A 27,504-nucleotide genomic window follows, 5' to 3' on the forward strand; every position below is an offset into this window, starting at 1 on the left:
TTTGAACTTATTTATAACTTTGCAACCCAAAGTAATGTACTAGTAAACAAGTAATAATGCAGCAAAGAGAAATAATAGAGACAACATAAATGCACACCATCACACAAGATATTTTGGCGAGGAAACCCAGTAAGGGAAAAACCTCAGTGGGATTTGTGAGCCATAATATTTACTCACTAGCCAATATGAATAAATATTACTTACAATAGGGGCCTGCACTTGTAGGAAGGCCAACAGCCTAGAGCTCAAACCTCAATGAAAGAGTCTCACTGACTACAAAATGGATAATTAAATCCAAGATAATGTACTGCTCAAAATAGAATTCGCAATGCTTGATTCAGTACCGGTTTAAGCTCAGTCAGAAACCTTAACCAAAAACCTTGCCGGTGAATGATATTCTCTCACATAACCCATCTTCACTTGTTACAAAATCACCTATACATTCTAGTTAATATTATCATTCTATCACACTATCCCATATCAAAATGACCTATAAGTTCTCATACATATATGAGTCTTTACAATACATCATGTTGGCTTACAAATAATTAATTACATTACAATACAATTCACATAAACAAAACTTTATCTCATGTCAGCCTGAGTGCCGGTGTAAACTAGATGTCGATGAATGAACTTGTTGTGAATTCTGGTGTCAGTAGATGATGTCTGCGTTGCCAGTGAACCTATAGAATCCTGTTACAGGCTGGTTACCATCAATGACAACATCAACCATTCTCATGTGAGTGTAGAATGCCAATATTCTTGACTAGATACTTACCAAAATCTGGTATGATCCTCCTTCTTGATGACTTTATCTAACCATGGAATGTTATATCAACCTCCAAAACTCTCTTCTACAACAATCAAACCCCTTCCATGTTCTCTACAATTCAATTAACGTGTATTGTCCTCATTCAACTGGTCTATCACATGATGATGCTAGACCTATGGATTCTTGATCAAACACACCAAAATGTTGGACCAAACTTTATGCACTAGATTTAGAACTATCATATAGAGGCCTATCATATTCCACAATTTCAAGATTCTTGACTGAGAATTGATAGGTCAAAGTCAATTATATTTGTCAAAACATAGGGTTTTAAGGGTTTCAGACCACCTGGTAAAGTATTGCTTGCCAAACAGAACAAAGATCACTTAAAAAATTCAAACCACTTGCAAAAGAGAGGTAAGTCACTCTATTTTCAGGACCTATATCATAATCATGCTTTCTAGGTCATCTTCAATGCGGAATCAACAAAAAATCAGACGATTCTCAGAATTTCCAACACTTTGATGCTTGTATTATGTTCCAACTAACAACAAAATTACATATTTTGGTCTTTGGGACCTTTATAGGTTCTTCCCCAATGACCACAACCATCTCCAACTGATTTTCAAGTGAACTAACCGTTGGAGTACAAAACCAAACAAAGTTGCAAAATTGTCATGACAACAAATGGACAACTTTTGCAACTTGTAACCAACTTAGACTCTGGACTACCTTAGGACCCTAAAGTTACCACATATGATTTGATTTCATCAAAAATGACTCAAATAACCCTTTGGTCACTTGGTCTCACAATTTCAACCATTGTGACCCTTATTGTCCCAAATGTCTCTACAAGACCCTAAGTGACAATTTGACCCACACTTGGACAAAACTTGTCACACTCCTATTACACTGATTACATCAATGTCCCATGGGGTCTCATTATATTCATCCTAGACTACTTGAAAAACAACATGACCTTGATCCATGCCTTCATAGGTGGTGCTCCTTCACCATACTCCCTGGGTGAAATTTGTCTCAAGTCCTCTTAGAGACCAACTGCTGCAAATCACCACCTTGCTTTTTGATGTCTTCCTCTAGCATCCATGTAGCTTATGAGTCAGGAAGTCCTTGATATTTAACCAAGTTCTCAAAATAAGTCTCATGTCTTGTCTTTTTGGCTTCCTTGCTATCTAAAATGCACTCCATCTTAGGCGACTCCTTAGATGGGAGGTGTTTCATCCATTCTTCATCTTCCAGAATAGTTTCACCTTCACTTTCTCCTACAACAGGACTCCTATACAATGCTAGATGAGAAACATTGAATATGGGTGAAATAACAATATCATCAGGGAGTTAAATTGTATAAGTATTAAGACCATATTTCTCTAAACTTTTACAAGGCCCAATCTTTCTCATCATCAACTTGCTATGGCTTCCCTTTGGCAACCTATTCTTGTTAAGATGAACCTTGACCATGTCACCTACTTGGTACTGCTCATCTCTCCTTCTTTGATCCACTCTTGCCTTAGTCTTTTGACTGTACTGGTGTAGGGTATCCTTGAATTGTTGGTGAACCTCTGTCATAGCCTTTACAAATTCATCAGCATGTCCACTCCTCTTGTCCAATCCATGAACATCTCTCAATTCAAAAACTCCTCTTGGATGAATACCATACACAATATCAAAAGGACTTAGACCTGCACTCCTATTTGTTGAATCATTTTAGGCATATTTTCTTGAGGTATCACCACATCCCAACTATGTCCATTCTCTCTTGTCAAAAATTTGAGAAGGTTTCCTAATGACCTATTCACAACCTCAGTTTGGCCATCAGTCGGAGGGTGATAGGCTAAACTAAAGGACAAGTTTGTACCCAGTCTTTTCCACAAGGTTCTCCAAAAATGTCCTACAAATGTTCTGTCCCTATTAGACACAATAGTCAAAGGCAACCCATGGATTTTGACAATTTCTTTGAAGAACAAGCCTGCAATATAGCTAGCATCATTGGTGGTTTTACAAGGAATAAAGCTAGCCATCTTTCCGAACCTGTCTACCACAACAAACACACTGTCATGACCAATCTTTTTCTTTGGTAATCCCATCACAATGTCCATACTCAAAATTTCCCAAGGTCTGCTTGGTATAGGCAAAGGTTGGTACAACCCTGCATTGGTTGAGACCCCCTTTGCTCTTTGACACACAATATAATCTCCTAACTAGGTCCAAGGTCTTATTGAGTCCAAAATGACCTCCTAAACCACCACTATGTTTCTCCTTCACTATATTATCCCTCATTAAACACTTAGGGATACATAGTTGACACCCCTTGAACAAAAGATCATCCTGTAAGGTTCAGTTAGAAAAATCACTATGGAAAGAATTTGAAAATTCACTTCATACCTTATATATTTCCTTGAAATATTGGTCCTTTACATACAATCCTTTGAGTGCCTCAACACCCATGCTCTATAACTGCTCTTCTGGCACTGTCAACACCTTCCTACTTAGAGCATCTGCAACCTTATTGGCTATCCCTTTCTTATGCTTGATGATGAAGGTGTATGCTTGGACACTTTCAACCCATTTCATATGCCTATGACTAAGCTTCTCCTTTCCATTCAAAAAACTAAGGGCATGATTGTTAGTATATACAATAAATTCCTTAGGAAACAAGTAATGCCTCCACTTTTTAAAAGCTTGTACCATGGCATACAACTCTAGATCAAATGAGGAATACTTTGTCTTTGTTTCATTCTATTTTCATTGAAAATGGCCACCGGTCTTCCATCTTGTATTAATACTACTCCTATAGCCAACCCACTTGCATCACATTCAATGATGAAGATCTTATTGAAATCAGGCAATACTAGGATTGGGTACTTGGCAACTTTCTGTTTCAAACACTCAAAACTTTGAGCTGCCTCTTTGGTCCAAACAAAATTCACCTTACAACCACGCTTGATGGTTTCTAAAATAGGTGCACAAATATCACTATAATTCCTAATGATTTTTTTATAAAATATTGCCAAACCATGAAAAATTCTTACCTATCTTGCTGTCTTAGGTGTAGGCCAGTTCAAAATAGCCTCTACCTTGGAAGAATCTATCTTCAAGTCACCCTTAGAGATGACAAAGCCTTGGTAAACCAATTCCTGCTTCATAAAGTTACACTTTTCCAAATTTATCATCAACTTCTGCTCCTGTAGCCCCTTAAAGATTATCTCCAAGTGTTTCAAGTGCTCCTCCTTGCTCTTACTGAATAGCAATATGTCATCAAGGTAGAACACCACAAACTTCCCTATAAACTTTTGCAATACTTCATTCATTAGTCTCATAAAGGTCCTAGGGGCATTTGCAAGACCAAAAGGCATCACAAGCCACTCATACAACCCTTCATTAGTTTTAAATGCAGTCTTCCACTCATTCCCCTCTCTTATCCTTATTTGATGGTACCCACTCTTGAGGTCAATCTTGGAGAAATAGGTAGCTCCCCCAAATAATCTATTAGATCCTCTATTCTAGGAATAGAAAACCTATATCTAATGGTTATCCTATTGATGTCCCTAGAATTAGTACAAAGCCTCCATTTCCAATCCTTCTTTGGGGCTAAAATAGTAGGTACTGTATATGGGATAAGGCTTTTCCTCACTAACCCTTTGTCTAGGAGTTCTTGGATTTGTCTTTCTATTTATTCATACTGTTGTGGGGTCATTTTATATGCAGCCTTGTTAGGGAATACTGCTCCTAGTATGATGCCAATCTGATGGCTAATATCTCAGATACGTGGCAAGGAATCAAGTATGTCTTCTACAACCACTCCTTTGTATCTCTCAAGTAGTTCTCTGACCTCCTTAGGTCCTACCTCACTCACACCCTTCTTCTTTTCTTCCTTGGGCTTCACAATCAAAGCAAAGCCTACTCCAAAATCCTCCTTTAGTGTATATAAGAATTCTATTTCTCCCACCATCATCACACTAGATCCTATATGTTGTGGGTCCCCTTCTACCAATGACTGTATCTTATAAGTCACACCATCCTTTTGGAAAGAGTAAGAATTATTTTCCCCATCATGTTGATGTTAGGATAACTAGTGGACAACTGAGAGGGGGGGTGAATCAGTTGTCAATAAATTATATTAATCAAACCACTTTATAACCTTTAATCAGAGCTCATAAACATTGAATACCATAATTGTAGAAATAGATACCAGTAAGCAATAAAATTTAAAAATGAAATAGAGAAATAACACAATGCAACCATACCACATAACACCATAATTTGTATGTGATAAATCCAGTAAAGGGAAAAACCATGGTGGGAAGCCTACCAATAGTTAGATGATACTTCTGCAGAAAGTATGTGATACAATAAGGGGCCTGCACATGCAGGAAGGCACACTACCTAGAGCATACTTCTCATTACAAAGGAGTCTCTCTGACTATAGAGAGGTTATAACCACCTCAAGATAATTGGACAACAATCCAAAAGAATGAACTACTAGAGATAGCATCTACCATGCCTGATTACAATCCCAGTTAAGTTCAATACCAGAGGGCTTTTACCTCTTACTTAAACCCAATTTGATCACCTATGATTGATCAAGTCTCCTTCGCATATGATATTTCATTCCATGACCATGACATATATTTCATTCCCATACCCCTGATCTACAATGAGATCTTACATCAATGTATACAAACCCTACGACCTAAACCAATTAGGTCGGCCACCTCAAAGATATTACAATAATATCATTACATACATCCATATTACAATGATATACCATGTCGTATTTATACCAAAACAACATTAACCAATCCATAAATCATCCTGGTAACATGTAGAAAACACATTAACATGATACTGGTCCATAACCTAGATAGGTACAAGACCTAAACTGGGTCCACCATGCCAAAGCGTTGTCTCCAATCAGTTGAGCCATGATCAAGGATCACCTTTTGCATCCTGAATTCCATCTAGAAGCCACACTAACACCACTTGTGCATCCTGTGAAACATTCTCAGTAAAAGCTTTGTCGGTAACCAAAACCTATCTACCGGTAACCAACCATAATAGCTAGTGTTGACATCAATGACAAAATATCAATTCAACACATAATCAATTCCTCCATATTGCCAACAATCTCCCCCTTTGGCATTGATGGCAACACTAGATGTGAAAAAGGAAATATCTACGTGCCAAGAAATGCCAAACATTTCTCATAGAAGATATAACAATGAAAAATTGAAAAATACTAGCAACTCCCCTTGATGAATGCAGTCTAATCTGAAACTGATCTGAACTTTTCTCCCATAAACATTATTTTTCACATATAACTGTCTCCTCCTTTGACATCAATGCCAAATATATGACATAGATATCAAAATTCTATGAATCTCAAAGCTGACTACTCCCCCTGAGTAGTAGCACCACTACATCAACCCAGAGCAAAGGATAAAGCTGATGATGCATACCAGAGTGATGTACTACTACATCAATTAAGTTTTTGCTAGAGGGGTATATACCCCTAACCTATCTCTCAAGTACTCAAATGATTCCTTAGATAGTGGTTTAGTGAATATATCTGCAATCTACTCTTTAGTGTTCACATAAACCAATTTGACTTCCTTTTCTTCCACCTTGTCCTTCAGAAAGTTATATTTTATTGAAATATGCTTAGTCTTATAGTGAAATACTGGATTCTTAGAAATGCCAATAGCTACAAAGTTATCACAATAGATAACTACCAGTTCACTACATTTTACCTTGATATCCTTCAAAATTTGCTTCATCCATAAGACTCGAGTGCAATTAGTTGCTTCTGCAACATATTCCACTTCTACAGTAGATAAAGAAATGCATGACTCTTTTTTGTTGATCCATGAAACCAATTTATTTCCAAGAAAGAAAGCTCCACCATAAGTGCTCTTCCTGTCATCAGTATCTCCTACCCAATTTGAATCTGTATATGCACATAAAGTGAAGTTATCATCTCTAGAATACCATAAGCCATATTCTGTTGTTCCTTGCAAATACTAGAATATCCTCTTTACTGCACATTCATGATTTTCTTTAGGATTACTTTGATATCTTGAAAAAATACTTACTGCATTCATAATATATGGTCTTGTCTGAGTTAGATATAACAATCCACCAATCATAGACTTATACCTTATCAAATTTACCGGTGCAGATGTGTCTTTGATAGACAATGTATCACTTGTCACCATAGGAGTACTTACCGGTTTGGAATTATCCATACCAAACTTCTTCAACAATTCCATTAGATACTTAGTTCGATAGATAAAGATGCCTTTGTCAGTTTGAGTAATCTGCAAACCTAAGAAAAATCTCATCTCACCAATCATGGACATTTCAAATTCATTCTTCATGTTATTAGAGAATTCCATGCACAGGTTATCTTCACCACCAAAAATGATATCATCAAAAAATACTTCAATAATTAGAATATCATCATCAATGATCTTATAATATAAATTACTATCAGCACTGCCTTTAGTAAAACCAAGCTTCAAAAGATATTTATCCAACCTTGCATACCAAGCTCTAGGAGCTTGTTTCAATCCATATAATTCTTTCCTTAACCTGCAAACCATATCTTTATCAACTGCCAGTGAAAATACATCAAGATGCTCAATGCATACCTCTTCCTCAAGTTCACCATTCAAAAATAAGCATTTAACATCCATTTGATAGACCTTATAGTTCTTATATGCTGCATAGGCAAGACATAGTCTATAAACTTCAATTCTAGCTACAGGTGCAAATGTCTCACCATAATCAATTCCTTCCATTTTAGAATATCCTTTACAAACCAATCTAGCCTTGTTTCTTACAACTTGAGCATCCTCATTTAGTTTATTTCTAAAAACCCATTTAGTTCCAATAACATTCTTATTTTTAGGTTGGTGAACTTGTTGGCATTATGTGAACCGGTATGTGGACATAATGACATTGTATGTTGTCATTGATGTCAATATGTTGAAGAGGTGTGAACCGGCATATGTGAGAACCGGTATAACACTGTGAACCGACATTTGTGCCAAAATAAAGTGGAGTGCTTGTTCATGATGAATCGACATACAGTTATGGGAACCGGCATATGGAAGTATTGTATGACTACCGGTTGGTAGTCTCAACTTCAGGGTTTCCGGTTGATGTGCTTCAAGCCTGTGTGGCTCAACCGATGACATTGTGTGATGAGTTAGCATTGTAAAGAAGAACAGATTGTGTTGCCATGAAAGCCTATGTGCATGAAGGATCTTGCATGAGGGAGATTGTTCCTATCTACCTTAGGAATGTGCGAAGTCTGTAAAACAGTGATAACATGTGATGGGTTATCAGCCGCCATAAAATCGGTGGAAATGGACGATGGAGAATGTCTTGATTTTGGATCAAGATCTGCTGCATTTAATGCAGTGTGCTCAATGGTCAGGATTGAACCGTTTGAATTCCTTAACCAAACAAGTTTAGGGTTTAGGGTTTATGCTACCGACCTATTTGTTTTCCTATAAGGTTGATGTTGTGTCTCTTTCTGAGGTTGTTGGCAAAAGTTATGTGTGTGTGTATCCAAGAGAAGGGATACATGATTCTTGCCAGACCAAAAGGAGAGAAGTGATACCTGCAGAGTGTAAGTGCAGAAGGTGAAGAGGAGCTTAAGCCGATCTGCATTGGCATTGAGTGCTATTACTAGATCATTGTAATACCTGTTGATCTCTAACCACCTCAACAGTTGGAAAATCCCTTAACAGGGTAGCCTTAACCGACTTGCTGAAAATCCTCTAACAGGGTAATTCAAAGCTACTGAGTTCGGAATCCTTTAGCTATTGAATTCTTGAAAACCTCTAACAAGGTAACCTTTAATAGGGTTTAACCCTTAACTGGGTGATCTCTAACAGGATCGGTTCCTAGCAGAACCTATTGTAATGTCTCTAACAGGACAAGGCTTCTAATAGAGCAGACTTCTAAAGAGTTCAAAAATAGCTTGTGGGTATTCATCCCCACCGTGGTTTTTTCCAGTTGGGTTTCCAGGTGAAAAATATGTGTGTCATGTGTGATGATTTTATCTTGTGACGCTTTGCTATTGTCTGTCAAGCATATGATGGTTCTGTTTTTTATGCCTGTCAATAAAACATGTTGAACTAGCTGTTATTATGATCTAATGATAGATTACCTATTTATGCATAAGGGTGAAATGGTAGTATATTCTTGAGTTGAGTGGAAAGCTAAGTGAGTAACCTGTTAATGCTTGTCTCAGGCGTTCTTAGCTTTACCAGTTGCACTTTGTTTCAAACCAGTGTCGTTGTTTTCCAGTCATTTGGAGTGTCTGCTGTCAAACCGGTTTAGGACTATATTTTTTGTCTGTACTGATTCACCCACCCCTCTCAGTACCAGTTTGGTACTATTCACTCATCATTGAGTTATCGATTGGTATCAGAGCGTCCTCCAGGTCCTTTGTGTTTTAATCTTAACCGCTTGAGGTAAAGATCCCAGTCAAATGATGAAGAGGGAAGGCCCAAAGTTTAACAGGGAAAATTTTAGTATATGGAAAGACAGAATGAAGATATTCATTAGAAGCATGGGTGCTCAACACTGGAGCTATGTTGAGACTGCCTATGTTGCTCCTATGGGTACCCTTACCGATGACCAAAAGAGAGAGATGTAGGAGAATGGGCAAGTCATGGAGGCCCTAATTAGTAGTTTATTTGACATTGAGTTTATTGATGTTTAGGATAAGGTAAATCCCAAAGAGGTATGGGATACTCTTGAAAATATCTATGGCAGTGATGAGCATGTAAAATAGGCTAAGGAAGAAAGCCTGAGAGGGAAGTTTAAAGATATGCAGATGGTTGAAGGTGAGACCATTCAATAGTATGGAATAACAATCAAAACCATTGTTGGAGATATCAAGAGTGCAGGTGGTAAAATAAAAGATTCCACTATGGTAAGCAAAGTCCTGAGATACCTATTGCCGGTCTATGTAATAAGGGTTGCTGCTATTCAGGAGCTGAGATCAATAGACAAGACTAAGGTATCCTTGGACTCTATCATAGCAAAGTTGACAACCTATGAGCTAAATAGTTTTGATGGCAGTATTCAAAAGACTGAATCAACTTTTAAAGCTTCTGTTGTACCATCCAGAAAAGGAAAAGAAGCTAGTGTAGACACCTAAAATTGTCATGTCTAATTAAATAAATATCTTTATTTATTTAATTATCTTTAGCCTAATTCTTCTATTAATTAAATTTTTATTTATTTATTTAATTAATTCATTTATCCTCTTCTAGCCTTATTTCTAATTTAAATAAATACAATTATTTATTTAAATTACCTTTTTCCTAAATTAAATAAATATCTTATTTATTTAATTGATCCCACTTCTACTATTAATTAAATGAATCTTTATTTATTTAATTAATTCATTAACTTTTTCTACCTATGACACATGTCATTCATCTCTTAATTCTTACACTACCTACCCCTCTCATTATTTTATTATTTTCTTTACCTACCCTCTAATCATAACCGACCATTTATCTTTTACACCTCTCAATCTTATCCCTCCATTTATTATAGTGTCTTCTATATAAGGAGATGCTCCCTTCATTATCAAACTCTCACTATTCATTCAACCCCGACTATGCTTTCAAACTCTTATATGCGATCAAGTCTACTTGCAACCACATTTCCGTTCTTTGTTGAGCTCTTGTGCACACATAAAATCTGAGAGCAAATATATCAAGCAATATCAATGGAGATAGGAAGAATGGAGATCCAAACCCTATTGGACATGTGATGGTATAATCTTTGTGATTTCATTTGATTTGCATTGTCTTAGGTAATCTTCATATGTTATGTTGGATCTTTGTTGTTGTTAGGCTAGGGTTTTGTGGTTGAATTCATTTAGTCTTTCAACATTGTTATTATCTATTTTCACCGTATACATTTTGGCATGCCCGGTGGGACTCTTGTCCCCTTTTTGCATTTAAAATGTTTTGTTGCAGATTTTATTTTGAAGTTGCAGATCTGACATTTCCGACAACATTTTGACATTTTTGCGTTTGCGCACTTTCGGATTGCATTTTTGATTTTCCGTCTCATCTGTGACATCAGGAACTGCGTTTGCATCTTCGACAATTTTTTTTTTTTTTTGCAGATTTCGGTAAACGTGTCTATGTTCTGTAGTTGTGTTTGTGAAGTCTTTAGGCACGTTTGCATTAGGGAAACGCGTCTACGTTCAGGAGCCGCGTCTATGTCAGATCTAGGCGTGCCTGTGTGTTCTTGCAATGTCTATGCTTGTGTTTGGTTGTTGCATTTTGGTTTCATTGATTCAGTTTTTCGTCATTTGGATTTCAGATCTGGTTTATTATTGAGCTAAAATTTTCAGATCTAGCTAACAAAATTGATGCAACTTTTCTTGAAAGAAAAATCATTTTGTTGAAGGCCCCTATTTCACAAAGTCTTTTGGATTTAAAATTTACCTAACTTGTGTGCTTGCAGGAAGGGGTGATTATTTCAAACAATCCAAACTACTAATAGATCTTTGTTGCAAGACCTTGGCAAGGGTTTTTAATATTTATTATGTGCCTTGTTTTCATAGATTAGCAAACACTTCGATTGGTGCACTAAAATTGAACCATTGTCTTTTGTGTCTTGAGCAATAGGCTCTTTTTGTTTAATCCCTAAAGGGCCTTTCTCCCCGTGTGGTCATTAGGACTACTAGTGAGGAGAGAATGACCCAAGTGGTAGCAAAAGAAAAGCCATCTTCTTCCAAACCACTATAAATAATTGTATCCATGGTGAAAACTATGGATAACATGTGTTGATTAGTTCATACCGACACTATGTCTCCCCATAAACCTGTTTGATCAAATTTATTTGATCACTTGTAGGGTGTAACCCCTACCGGCTGGGAGCCTTCTATATTTACAGAGCTGAAAGTGCCACATGTATGGCCACATGAGCGGATTCCCTTACTAGCACTTTTTTGTTTTAGAAGCCAAAATCCTTCTAGTTGTTGGGGCAGGAGGTTGGACCTCTGGTAGCGACCCACACACATATGGTTTTTAGTAGAGATACAAAGTTCACCATGAGGAGTTTTCATGGGGATTGATGCTTGGCTACCCTGAGAAGTGAGTGCTGAGGGTGGAGCTAGTGGGGTCAAGTATCTAAGTATCCGCTCTCAATAGCGTAGCCTCGGGGGAAACTCCATGTGGGATCAAAACCTATTGTCTTGGCCAACTATAAGAATTGTGCTTGACTGATTTTGAACAATCAAACATTCAAGACCAAACATTAAAACATTGTGTCTTTTGTGTCTTCAAGTGTATGCAAAACAAAATTTAACATCAAACAACACACTTTTCTTTGAGTCATTTTTGAGTCTAAACACTTGCAAACATTGAGTCCTCATCAACATTGTGTCCTCTTGTCATGAAAAATAGTCAAACATTCAGATTTGGTCACAACAAGCAACTTCACAGATTGGAAAAATTACACAAATTTTGCAGAAACATGTCTGTGTCTGACAGAATAGCGTCTGTGTCATCTAACTACATCTGTGAAGGGCAGAAACGCATCTGTGTCTTTTGAGCAACATTGCAGCATCTCAAAAATGCATTTGTGTTTGACAGAATAACGTCTGTGTCATTTAAGCGCCTTTGTGTTTGACAGAATAACGTCTATGTCCTGTAAGCGTGTCTATGAAGTATACAGGCACGTCTGTGTTCAAGATTGAAAACTTTCATAATTCAGCAAACAAGAACAATCAGTTTCAGACTTATTGAGCTTCCTAGGTTATCTCTCTGGGGTTTTCATCTAGCATTCAACCTGTCTTTGTGTCTCACAAAGTCCATCATTTCTTTACACCTTACATTACATTCACTTTTGTCTAAACTTGAGTCAAAAGGTCACTTTCTTGTCCTCATCATACTTTGTCAACACACTACATACAACAACATTTTGCTAAGTGGTCCCTCATCAAGGTCTATCACCTTTGGGTCTCATTTGGTCTTACTTAGAGTCAAGGTCAACTCACCTCATCAAGAGAAACTATCATCTCTTTGGAAGCCACACCTACTCTACTACATACCTACCTAGTCTTACACTTTGGACATTGCAAGTACACCTCATATTCATTTACATTCCATCCAACTCTTGGTCTTCCATACTCTTTTCCATTTTCATCTAGTCTCACACATCTTGGTCAATACCTAGTTCATGGTTGAAACCCGTTCCCAAAAATCTAGGAGAGAAACTAAAGAGGCTCAAGAGTCCGCAAATATGAGTTCCTATGAGTGTGACAATGATATCTTTTTCAATTCTGATCATACTACATTACCTGACATGGATGCCTATAGAAACATTCCAAATGTTGAGAACATGGACACTACAAACAACAATGATACACACAATGACAATATGGACAACTTTTCTGTACATTCAACAGAAGTGGAAGACACCATTATGAATCCTCATTTCAATCGATTGGTTGAGAAAATAATGAGGAGAGATAGACAATACTTTCTACAAGTGATGGCACTAAGTGGAACCAAGATCCCTCATGATTTTGACATGTCTCAAATAATGGAAAATCGACCTTTGCAACAATCTCACTCCAACATGGATCAAAGGAGGCCTAATAGTGAAGGCAATAGAGGACCACATATGGTGCCTGAATCACCATCATCTTTGTTTCAAAAACCAGAGGTCCCACATACACATGGTCAAGCATATGATACTCACCTTCGTAGACCATTATGGAAGTCTTATGCAGAAAAATATACTCAATCACATACCAATGCTAAGGATGAACCACCAAAGCAATTGGATATCCAAAGGCATGCTCAAAATTTGGACACAAGGAAACCCCGTGTCAAATTTGGGGACAACACATTAGAACAAACTCATGACATGCCTGTAGAGTATGGTATACATGGACAAAGTAGATATTCCATTCCTCATCGTGACTCTATACCAAGTGGTCCATATACGCATCATCATTATAGACCTCCTCCATATGAACATATGTATGATCAGTATCATCCATATATGCAACATGCTCCTCCTCCAATTGGTGCCTCAAGCATGGGGTATGGTCCAAGAAGTAGATCTCCACCTAAGAGCAATTTGGAACAGCAAATCAAGGATTTACAAAAGAAAATGGAGGACATAAATACACAGAAGATAACTTACACAATGAGAGACATATGTCCTTATCCATTTGACAAAAGCATTCCAATGCCTCTATTTCCTACATACTTTGTGACACCTAAGTTTGATAAGTACAGAGGAAAAGGGGATCCTAAGGCACACATAAGATAGTTTTTCATTGCTTGCATTGAGGTAGTAGTAGAGGAGACATATTTGATGAGATTATTCCCACAAAGCTTAGGTGATCAAGCTATGGAGTGGTTCTCCCAACTTCCACTTGGAATTAAGTCATGGGGTGACTTAGCAGAGACATTTATCCAACATTTCTCATACAACATAGAGACAGACATATCAGTCACCACTTTGTGCAACACCAAGCAAAGGGAGGGAGAGTCTTTTGCATCATTTTTACAAAGATGGAGGAATTTAGCCAGCAGATGCTCTTGTGAAATTCCACAGAAACAAATGGTAGAAATGTTCACCCAGAATGTTAACAAAGACATTGGTTATGACCTAAGAAAAGCTTGTTTGTCCACCTTTAAGGACGTCATTGAAACAGGCTTAGCTATAGAGAAGGTCCTAATTAAGCAAGGAGCCATTAAGATATTCAAGGAAAACAAAGATGACTTTAAAGGAAAAGATAAGCCAAGATTTTGGAACAAAAACAAGAACACAGTCAATGATGGTGTTGTTGATGCCAATATAGTGTGACCCAAAATCATTTTTTTGAGATCAAGCTCTACAAATAATCAAGTGAATACTCAAACAACTTCAAAGTCATGAAGGAAGTACACTCCATTGGGAGAACCACTTGAGTCAGTTTTCAAGAAACTAGTGGCAAACAAAGTAATCACTATTCCAGATTTTCCTCCATATGAATCAAATGTTAAACCAAATTGGTGGAATGATGATGAATATTGTGAATTTTATAAGAACAAGGGTCATAAGATGGGAAATTGTCATCAACTGAAGAACATCATACAAGATCTCATTGATAGAGGTCAGATTGAGATTGAAGGACACTCATCCAACCAAGAACATGAGATGTTTAAGGAACCATTCCCAAAACATGACAAGGGAAAGTCTAAAGCCACAAATGACCAAACCAACTATACCAGAGCATCTTATAACTATGATTTAACTATCAATCACATTTCAATGGACAATTATGTCTCTACCATTATCATCAAGGACAAAACACCTGAGAATTCTACCCAAAGACCCAAAATCATCCTAAAAGGAATTGGATCTTCTTCCAAACCTAGCTCTGAATGTCATGTTACAACTCATCGAGGTAAATTCACTTTGCAAGGTGCTCTAGCTAAAAATACCGCTTCCTCATCAACCAAGCCTGAGTATGACCTTGTACAATAGTTAGGGAAGACACCTGCACTCATCTCCATCCTTGAGCTCTTACGTATATCCCCCACACATAAAGCCATTCTTGATAAAATCTTGAGAGACACTGTTGTTCCTACTGATTTGAATGTGGACCAGTTTCAAGCCATGGTGGGATACCTTTCCATTCCACACTCCCTTACATTCACAAAAGCCAATGATGCCTCCGTAAGTCAGCCACATAATGCACCTTTACACATTGAAGCCTTCATACACAAACATCGAATAAAACGAGTCTTGATAGATAGATGAGTAGGTCTAAACATTTGTACATTGAGCACTATTAAACAATTGGGATATTCTGATAAAGCTGTGAATTCTACAAACAAAATTACCATCAAGGCATATGATGATGAAGAGAATTCATCCAAAGGAACAATCACCTTACCTCTCAGAGTTGGGCCAGTTACGAAGGATGTGGTTTGTCAAGTCCTAGACCTAGATCTCACATACAATATATTACTAGGACATCCTTGGATTCATGAAATGAGGACAGTCCCATCTACATACCACCAATGCATTAAGTTTCCTCACAATGGAGTTGAAATAACAGTTAATGGAGATTCTAATCCATTCATATACTGCAATAACTTGAGACCAAAAACTAAGACGATCATTCCTAGTAATCATGAAGCTATTCCTTCTTCCGCATACATTGATCCTGAGTCATTAAAACCTTCGACATCAAAACAAGGTGAGCTTAAAGGCAAATTCCAAGACAAGGGCATGGGTGAATACACTTTAAATCAAACCATGTACTTACAACAAGTCATGAGTTCACCAAAAGAATATGGAAGACCACATCCTAATAAGCAGGTATCTATCATTATACTCAAATGGGCCCCTACTATCTTTCAAAGATGGGGTGAACTGGAAGAGGAAGACTTATACAAAATGCTTTACAAAGACCTTGAAAATGATACACAAGATCACATCAGCATACCATGTGAAAAGTATGGCAAAGGGTTCAAGATTCTACAAAAAATTGGGTATGATGGCAAAAGCCATCTTGGCTTAAGAAAGGAAGGCATCATTGAACCTGTACAACCTAAATTGACATTCAAAAAGGAACACTCGAAGGGACTTGGTTTCATGGCTTCCAAGGTCCACACTCAAAGGACATAAGAAGCATTACAAATCAAAGCTGTCAAAATTCAACAATAAAATTGCTATTCCACAGAATCCAATGAATGGGAATGGGGTTCAGAAAAATCTACTAGTGACTATGAGCTCACCGAGACATTCAGAGAGCTAGATGAACCCACATAAGAAGAGGAATTTTATGAAAAATTCAAAGTCATTCAAGAAACAATCCCAGAGGATCTCATACAGTCCTTGCCTCTAGGTCCTAGGTTGAAATCACATAGAATGAGAACACCTGTCCCAGAATGAGCTGCTAGTCATGATAATTTGGATTCGTTCATGATTGAGACTGATGAGGAGAGTGCCAACAATGACCTTGATAACTACCTCGACATACCTGAATACAACCGCATCTTCACTCTTAGCCCTGCTAACTTCAAAGACATCAAAGGCCTTCCCCTTGTCCACCACCAACTTATTGACTAGGACCATGAAGGACCTGCACAGTTTGACACATTCCAAAATGATGAAGCTTTTATTGACTATCTTGGCATACGAGATGATCTTCCCCCTGGGGACCATAAAGCAGGATACACTATAGAACTCAATAGCATGGCATATTTTGGTGAGGGTGTCGGGCCTTCTAGTCGCAAAAATATAAAAATAAAAACAAACCAAAGGTCTTATGGCGAAAACCACATTGTGGCACTGTCTGACCCCAAAAAAGTAAAAAGAAAGGATGTATCTGAGGGCAAAAACTGCTCTGAGGCACCCGAAGATGGAAGGCTCGACATTCTCCCAACATCATATGAGGAAAAGTCATCCATGTTGGTAGAGGAGACTATCAGAACAAACATTGGCACAAAAGAAGTTCCACACAACATATTCCTAGCTCAATCTTTGACAGAGTCAGAAAGGTCAAAATTCATAAGTTTCTTCACAGAACGATGAATCAACTTTGCATGGTCATATGCTGATATGCCTGGATTGGATCCGGATTTGGTAATGCATCATTTGACAGTTAAACCAGGGGCAAAACTAGTGAAATAGAAATTAAGGAAGATGCATCCACAAGTCGCATTATTAGTCAAAGTAGAGCTTGAGAAATTATTGGATGTTAGATTCATACACCCAATTGATTATCCTAAATGGATCTCCAACTTAGTGCCTATCTGTAAACCAGATCGCAGTATCAGAATATATACAGATTTTAGAGACATCAACAAAGCCTGTCCCAAGGATGATTTTCCATTACCAAATATTGACCTGATTGTTGATCTCATAGTAGGTCATGCAATGTTATCTTTGGTGGATGGTTTCTCTAGTTACAATCAAATAAAAATTGCATCCAAGGACCAGCACAAAACAACATTCACTTGTCCTTGGGGAACTTTCTGTTGGAATGTTATGCCCTTTGGGCTAAAAAATGCAGGCACTACATATCAAAGAGCCATGACTACTATCTTTCATGATCTCATGCATGTTACTATGGAAGATTATGTTGACGACCTCTTGGGTAAATCAGTAGATAGAGATACACATTTGGACATACTTTTAGTCATCTTTGATCGGTTGGAAAAGTATAAGTAAGATTAAACCCCAAGAAATGTGTCTTTGGAGTAACCTCTAGGAAGCTCCTAGGATTCATTGTATAAAAAAGAGGAATCAAAGCCAATCGAGCAAAATTCAAGGCCATCCTAGAGATGCAACCACCAAGAAATATCAGTCAACTTTGATCTTTGCAAGGGAGACTCCAGTCCATATGAAGATTCATAGCACTACTTGCAGATAAGTGTAATCCTTTTCAGCACTTGCTACATAAAAACATCAAATTCAAATGGGATGCTAATTGTCAACAAGCTTTCCAGGCACTCAAATATTATCTTCTGAATCCACTATTTTTGATGCCACCAGTTCCAGACCAACCTCTATTACTATACATATCAGCTACCTCAATAGCACTGGGGGCACTCTTAGCACAACAAGTGGCTAAGGGCAAAGAAAAGGCAGTATATTACATTAGTCGTACATTGGTGGGATACAAGCTAAACTACACACCAATTGAGCATGCATGTCTCACTGTGGTCTTTGCTTCGCAAAAATGATGACATTACATGCTAACTCATAAGACTAAGTTGGTTGCAAGGATCGATCCATTGAAATACCTTCTCAATAAAGCAACACTTATTGGGCAACTAGCCAAATGGGTGATCCACCTGAGTGAATTCGACATCGAGTATATGGATAGAAAAGCAATAAATTGACAAGCCATCATAGATTAGTTAGCAGATGCTCCCATGTTAGATGATGTTTTTCTAATTTCAGAATTTCCAAATGAATCCATTTTAACAGTGTCACATGCAAAGCCTTGGCAACTATACTTTGACGGCTCATACACACAGCATGGGGCAAGAGCTGGCATCCTTTTCATAAATCCTCAAGGGGATTCTATACCAAAATCATATTGATTATCATTTCTCTGCACTAATAACATAGTGGAATATGAGGCATTAACAACTAGATTACGGATTGTAGTTCATTGGAAGATCCAAGAACTTCGTGTTTTTGGGGACTCTCAAATTGTAATTCATCAAGAAACTAATGACTACCAAACAAAGGACAAGAAATTAATGCCCTATAAAAGAATGGTGGATGACTTGAAACAACAATTCACGAAGATAGACTTTGAGTAGATACCCAGAGAGCAGAATCGAGCTGCGGATGCCATGGCTACAATTGCTTCACTAATTGATCTACCATCGAATGAGACCTGCTATGAGTTCTTGGTGGATAATCTTTTGGTTCCCTCATATGAAATCACTCCTACTGAGATGATATGTGTTGTTGGTCTTGAGTCCCAGTTATATGGTTCCATTTTCACATACCTTCGTGACAATATCCTACCTCCTGACCTATTCAATAACCAATGTCGCACTTTCATTCGCCAATCTTCTTGATATATTATTTTAGCCAATATCCTATACCATCGAGGTCTAGATGGAACTCTTCTTAGATGTTTAGAAAGTGACGAAGCTCAGATTGTGTTACGTGAAGTACATGAAGGGATATGTGGTCCACATTCTAGTGGTCCTACCTTAGCAAAGAAACTCATCAGGACTGGATATTACTGGCCCAATATGGAAAAAGATTCATATCAGTTTGTCAAGAAATGTAAGCAGTGTCAACTTCATGGAGACCTCATCCATGCACCAGTGCAAGAACTTCAACCAATTGTGACTCCTTGGCCCTTTTGTCAGTGGGGACTTGATCTCATAGGCAAGATTCACCCCCCATCTTCCAATGGTCATAAATTCATCATCATTGCCATAGAATATTTCACAAAATGGATCGAAGCTGTGCCTCTCACACAAGTCACTGGAAAACAAATTGCTACATTCATTCTCAACTATATCATTTGTCGATACGTTATTCCTGTTTCCATCATCACTGATAACTGGCGTCCCTTCAAAAATCAGGATGTTCGTGAACTTTGTGACCACTTCCATATTACCCATTGTTTTTCCACACCTTATTATCCCCTAGGTAATGGTCAAGCTGAGGCATCTAATAAAACAATCCTCAAAATCTTCAAAAAGATAGTCGACGATGTTGGCCGTAATTGGCATATCCAACTTAATCCCGCACTTTGGGCTTACCGCACAAGCGTCAGCACACCTACAGGAGCTACACCCTATTCAATTGTCTACAAAACTAAAGCTATCTTACCTATTGAGGTCGAGTTACCCTCTTTACAAGTCTCTTTGCAAAACATTATCAGTGATGAAGACTACAGGGTCTCTCGCCTACACGAACTAGAACTATTGGGTGAATGAAGACAAACTGCTTTTAATCATCTCAAGGCTTATCAACAACAAATGAGTCACAGCTATAATCATAAAGTCAAGCCTCACACATTTGAGGTAGGTGACTTGGTCCTCAGAGAAAATCATAAAAATCAACAAGACAAAGAGAAGAAGGGCAAGTTCGAACCAAACTGGCTTGGTCCTTACATCATCACAACAACATATGGATTTGGTGCATATCAACTCTCAACCACAGAGGGTGAACCCTTGGAGGATCCTATCAACAACATGCATCTTCGCAGGTTTTACACATAGCTCTTCAGAGTATCCTAATTCAAAAATACAAAAAAATCAAAAAAATCAAAAAAAATACAAAAAAATCCGAAAAAAAAAAAATACAAAAAAAAAAAAAAAAAAAAAAAAAAAAAAAAAGTAAACAAAAAACATTTCGTCCAATGGTTAAAACCACTTTGGTGGTGCCCTGGGAAAGTACCATGGTGAAAAATTGGTCACCAGCACCATGTGTAGAGACATTGTTCCTCCCTCCTTCAGGATTCCATTTCATCCTTTCACTTTGCACACACTCACAACCTATCCAATCATAATAAACTTATCACATTCCCATCATGGCTTGTTATTGATATACTAAGATTGGTTCACCATTCATAATAAACATTCCTTTTCATCCCTTTCCATCCATAATAAACCAGCTCCTATCTATGGCTAAGGCAAATCCTATGTCTAGTAATGGGTGTGGAACTGAGAGCATCACATGTTTCGAGGAGTACAGTTTCTTCCAATTTTCTTCAGTCTATACACGCACAATCTGCAATAAAGCAACATTTGCATCGCCAATCCACAATAAAGTTTCATCTTCTCTGCAATAAAGTATCAGTTTCATGGATTCAGTCAGTTTCAGATGAGACACAACAACAACAATAGGCTTCAACAAATCAAATCTTTCAACAGACTCAGACAACATTATGGTTCAATGCTATCTATCCTTTTTTTGAAAGTAAACATTGTGACCACAATCGAATAAGACTTATACAAGTGAAAAGAGACACTAAAACTTGAGGACTACAGTGGATGTTGGTGTCGAGTCTTAGTTTTCTTTTGATTTCATCTTTTGGTGACATGTCTTTTAGCTTTTCTGGGATGTCTCTGACTAGAGGTTCTATCTCCAGGATGTCTTTGACTAGAAAGGCGAGGATGGGGTATTGTCACCTATTTTTCTTTGCTGTCTGTGGATTGTCTCTTAGTAATACTATGACTTTTCCAAGGATATGAGGATACTAAGAGTCTAGTATAAACTGGGGCATTCCTTGTTTGTGACTATCTTATCTCCATGCAAATAGGTACAATGACTTTTTGGGTCAAACATATGACTCGATTGTCATAACCTACTTGTCATAATAAAGCTCAATGATGATAACGCACAAGAAGCTCTTTCACTTTCATATCTTCTGTCTTCCATCCCCCGTTCTTGATTGACTTTCATCGTCCTTCCTGAGTCCGTGTAGCCTGCTATCACACGACTGAGTATAATAACACGCCAAAAATATTTGCATTTCATGTAGTTGTACCTGCATTACCACATATAAGCATTTCATACATACATATAGATATCACAATTGCATCACATCCTGCACAATACACATGTTAGCACATTTTACATTTTCATCATGTAAATAGTTATTTGCATTATCCTATTCATTCGCATTTCATACATTCAAGTATGCATAACATATAAAACATAAAAGATCAAAAATATTGCATCTCATTATGTACATATTTGCATCTATAACATAAGCATCACATAGAAACATACATCATAAAACATCTCATCACATAGGTACACATGCATATAGCTGCCGCAAAGATGAATCATCTCATATATATATAATCAAAAGCGTCATGATACAATGATGTCAAAATCATATGGCTACAACCACCCGAAGGTGTCTACATCATAATACAAAATGGTACAAAACTGATACATAGGGATCCCTCTATGGCTATGATGAACTCCCTCCCTCGGAGCCGCTTGGCCTCGACGGAGTCTGATCCCTAGAAGGACCCATCCCAGGATCATCTCTCCCACCCCCTCTATCTGGTGGTGGTGGAGGACTCATAACCCCACCGCTGGATGCCTGTCTCCTCTGACTCCCTCCCGTGGCCGTCGCTGTCCATGATGGTCTGCGGAAGCTCCTCGCCCACTGCTCTGGTGGCACTGCCCCATAGTATAGGTCTCGCCAATAACCTATCTCCTCCCCTGCCCACAGAACATAGGCATATCCAGCCCCTGTGTCCTCTGCCGCCTGCCTCCTAGCCCTTAGTGTTGTCTGAGCCTCAGTATAACGCTAGATAGCCTGATCCCACTCCCGCTCAGTATCCCTCAGCTATCTCCTGAGCCTAGCTATCTCCTTCTCTAGATCCTAGAACTCATCTGCCTGTCCCTAGCAGATCTCCCTTAGCTCAAGCAGCTCATCCTCCTCCTCCTTGGCCCCCTATGCCTGTGCCTGTGGCTCCCCCTATACTAGTGGCTGTGCCTTTGCCTGTACCTGTACCTGCCTCTGTCCATCTTCCTGCACCTATCTAGGACCCTGTGCTGCTGGCACCTATAGTGGCAATCCACCGTGACCCCTCACCACTCGATCTTGTCTCTTCTCTCCACTCTCTCTCCACGGAGCCACCCTCCTCTCTCCAACTGCACCCCACCTCCTCCATCGGCCTCTCCCCCCACCATCTCCATCATCATCCTCATCCCCCCCACCATCTCCATCTTTCTACTTCCTTGGGTTTGTTAGTCATGGAAATGGATGCTCATGCCAATATGTAGTATACTCTACATCCATCCTTGCATCCTCTATCTTTGGCCACATATCCCAAGGCATGGGCACCATCTCTACCAGCTGCATCACTGCCTAATCATATGATAGCAATGGCCTGAAGTGTGCCTGATCCCTGACTATTCAAGCATACATCCCAGAACCCTGTGGCATCCGCTGAATCCTGCAAAATGCCTCTCCAATACATAGGGCATCCGCCCAATTAGATACCTACTCCTAAAGGTGTATGGTAGCTCTATTGCATCATCCTCCCACTACTCACACTCTCGGTACGACCTCCATATCACAGTGTCGATCTCATCCAGGAGTCGATGCCAATGCTCCAACCTGCCAATCTGTGGCTGTGATGTAATCATATCATATAGATGAACAAAGCTGCATCCATGACCCCTGCCCCTGAAATGTATCGATTGGGTAATAGGCAGATGCTCATATGCCCAAACTTGCAACAATGTAACTCTGCAGCCCAATCCTACGGATCTATGATAAACAAACTGATGTAGCTCATAGTATAAGTGTGCCAGCACGCACAGTCCCTAGGCATATTAGTATGTTGTGTAACCAGTGTCTCCAAGGTGCTCCCCCAGCCCACAACCAACCCTCGTGTCACCCTGTCTGGACACAAGAACCCACTGATCACTCCTCCTAGTACTGCTGGTAGTGCCAGTCTTGTCGCTGCCATCGTGTCCCGTGCCACATGTCCAGCCCTCATCTCCAGTCCCAGATCCTGGAACACTTATCTCAGGGCCTCCCTGTCTCCATCTCGATCATAGGGTATTAGCTCCCCATTGATCGGTATCCTCAATATCCTGTATACATCCTCTAAGGTGACTGTCATCTCACCCATTGACAAATGGAATGTGCATGTCTCAGAGTGCCATCTCTCAGCTAGCGCAGTCAGCAACCCCATGTTCACCTGAAACTTAGGCACATACATAATATGTCACAGGCCCATAGCTGAATCGCAGATCTATCCTCAAATGTCAACTCTAGTCGTAACCTCTGAGTCAATGGGAATCTCTCCTGTGACTCCAACATAGGTAGATCTTCTTGCAGTCAAGCAAATCAATCAACTGTGTCAGTCAAAGTGGCATTCCCTATTCATCACAAAATGCTGCTTTTTATCTTAAGTGCTTATGATACTATATCCTAGTGACACTCACTATTCATCACAAAGTGTTGCTCCTATTCTAGTGACACTCACTGTTCATCACAAAGTGTTTCTTTTATCCTAGTGGTACTCACTATTCATCAAAAAGTACTACGTGTTTTTGCACTCCCTATTCATCACAAAGTACTGCTCATATTTTGCACTCACTATTCATCACAAAGTGCTGCTCATATTTGCACTCCCTGTTCATCACAGAGTGCTGCTCCTATTGGTACTTTATGTTCATCACAAAGTACTATGTCTTGATACTCCATGTTCATCACAAAGTACTATGTCTTGGTATTCCCTGTTCATCACAAAGTGCCTCGATCTATCCTATCTTAGGGCCTCTGCTTGAGTGTATCCTCTTGAGTAGTTTCCTAATTGGCAATGTATGTTCTATCACAAAATTGTCAATCCTAGCCCTATCTGCTATCCTAGTCTTCCCTAGAGGACCTACTTGAGTGTATCTTCTCAGCAACTTATCCGATCGACAGTGTATGTTCATCACAGAACTGTTGATTTGACCTTGAAGACATAAATGCACCTTCATGACATAAACACACTTACAGAATGCACAAACGCACCTGATCTACATAGACGCTCCTGAAATATACAAATGTGCCTATGCTCTGCATAGACGCGCCTGTCCTACACAAACATGACCACATTTCACAAATGCGCCTGCACAACGCAAACGCGCTCGCATCTGACACAAACATAGATGCGCCTAGCCAACATAGATGCGCCTAGCACCAAAATAGACGCGCCTACACATTTTTGACATTTTTTGACATTATCCTAAAAGTGCATTTATTGCACTACCTAGCATGCATTAATGACAACATTTATTACAACAAAGTACAAGGAGTTTTTGCAGTACTTACCGACTCTCCTGCCTCTGCTGGCCTCTGAAATCAGCAAACGTGATCGAATCTATGAACCAATGCCATCGCTGCTGACTACTGATGCTCTATTCTCTCTCTGCACTCTGATCTCTTGGATGTGTGGATGACAATGAGGATGTTTTCCCCTCGTGGTCTATCTTATAGACTACCCTAGCCCTAGCCCTCATTTCTCGAGTCAATCTTCTTTATCTCGTGACTTTGTCACTCTATCCTATCCGGTCAGTCCTTTCTAGCCTTTCTTTCTTATTGAGAGTTTGTCTATGATCTTTTCAGACATTTTCATCCAATCTCTCAAGGGGGCATATCATTCCCATCTTGGGACAACTTTGTATCAGTTCATATTATCTTCTTTGAAACAACGTGACAAGCTACATTGTCTCAAAGAGGGGCAAAATGTAGACACCTAAAACTGTCATGTCTAATTAAATAAATATCTTTATTTATTTAATTATCTTTAGCCTAATTCTTCTATTAATTAAATAAATATTTATTTATTTAATTAATTCATTTATCCTCTTCTAGCCTTATTTCTAATTTAAATAAATACCTTTATTTATTTAAATTACCCTTTTCCTAAAATAAATAAATATCTTATTTATTTAATTGATTCCACTTCTACTATTAATTAAATGAATCTTTATTTATTTAATTAATTCATTAACCTTTTCTACCCATGACACATGTCATTCATCTCTTATTTCCTACACTACCTACCCCTCTCATTATTTTATTATTTTCATTACCTACCCTCTAATCATAGCCGACCATTTATCTTTTACACCTCTCAATCTTATCCCTCAATTTCTTATAGTGTCTTCTATATAAGGAGATGCTTCCTTCATTATCAAACTCTCACTATGCATTCAGCCCCGACTATGCTTTCGAACTCTCATATGCGATCAAATCTACTTGCAACCACATTTTCGTTCTTTGTTGAGCTCTTGTGTACACATAAAATCTGAGAGCAAATATATCAAGCAAGATCAATAGAGATAGGAAGAATGGAGATCCAAACCCTATTGGACATGTGATGGTATAATCTTTGTGATTTTATTTGATTTGCATTGTCTTAGGTAATCTTCATATGTTATTGTGGATCTTTATTGTTGTTAGGATAGGGTTTTGTGGTTGAATTCATTTAGTCTTTCAACATTGTTGTTATCCATTTTCATTGTATACAACTAGCACTAGTGGTGAACCAAGTCAAAGCAGAGAAATGGATGATGAGGAGATCTTGATGGCATTTGAAGCTCTCCTTGCTAGGAAGCTTCCTAAAAGAACCGAAAAATACAAAGGTAAGCTACCTTTGAAATGCTTTTCTTGTAACCGGATAGGACATATTGTTGTAAACTATCCTAATGGCTACAACAAGGACAAACTAGAAAGGTTCAAGAAATTCAAAGGAGGAAATCAGAGAAACTATTTTGTGGTAGTTGATGAAGGTGTTATAGATGAAGAATTAGAGGATGAAGAAAATGAAGATGTTGTGTTTGTTGCTGTCAAAGAAGATGTGTCAGATAAGAAGGCTCTTGTCTCCCGATTTGATAATTCCAATGAGTGGATCATTGACAGTGGCTGTTCTCACTATATGACTGGTGACCGGAGCAAGTTTCTATCCTTGGAGGAGTATGATGGTGGTGTGGTTCGCTTTGGCAATGATGCAACATGCATGGTCAAAGGCAGAGGGTCCATCTCTCTGAATGGAAAGAGTAGTGCTGACAATGTGTATTGGTTTGATGGTCTCAGACACAACCTTCTAGGTGTTTCCCAGCTGAATGACAGTGGCCTCACTCTGGAATTCAAGAATGGAGTTTGCAGAATCAAAGGAAAGAATGGTGAATTGGTGGCCACCAGCATGCAGACCAAAGGTAACCTATTTCATCTGAATGTAAATATAAGTACATGTCTTATGGCTAAATTTGATGATAGCTGGATATGGCATAGGAGACTCTGCCACGTAAATTTTGATAACATTGTGAAGTAAGATCAAGGCAGTTAGAGGGTTGCCAGTGCTAAGAAAACTGGATAATACCTTGTGCAGAGAGTGTCAATTGGTGATAATATCTTCCTCAACCTTTAAAGGTAAATCTTTCATTGCTGACAACTTGCCTGATCTTGTACATACTGATTTGTGTGGTCCTATGAAAACTAGAAGTGTACAGGGTGATAGGTACTTTATGATTCTCACTGATGATTGCTCAAGAATGATGTGGGTCACATTCTTGAAGGACAAGTTTGAAGCCTTTGTAAATTTCAAAGCTTTCAGAGCATTAGTGGACAAGGAAAGCGGTAAAAGGATCAAGTGCCTGAGAACTGATCAAGGAGGGGAATTCACTTCCGGTGAATTCAACAAGTACTG

This window comes from Cryptomeria japonica, chromosome 6, assembly GCF_030272615.1.
Source record: "Cryptomeria japonica chromosome 6, Sugi_1.0, whole genome shotgun sequence".
Taxonomy (NCBI): domain Eukaryota; kingdom Viridiplantae; phylum Streptophyta; class Pinopsida; order Cupressales; family Cupressaceae; genus Cryptomeria; species Cryptomeria japonica.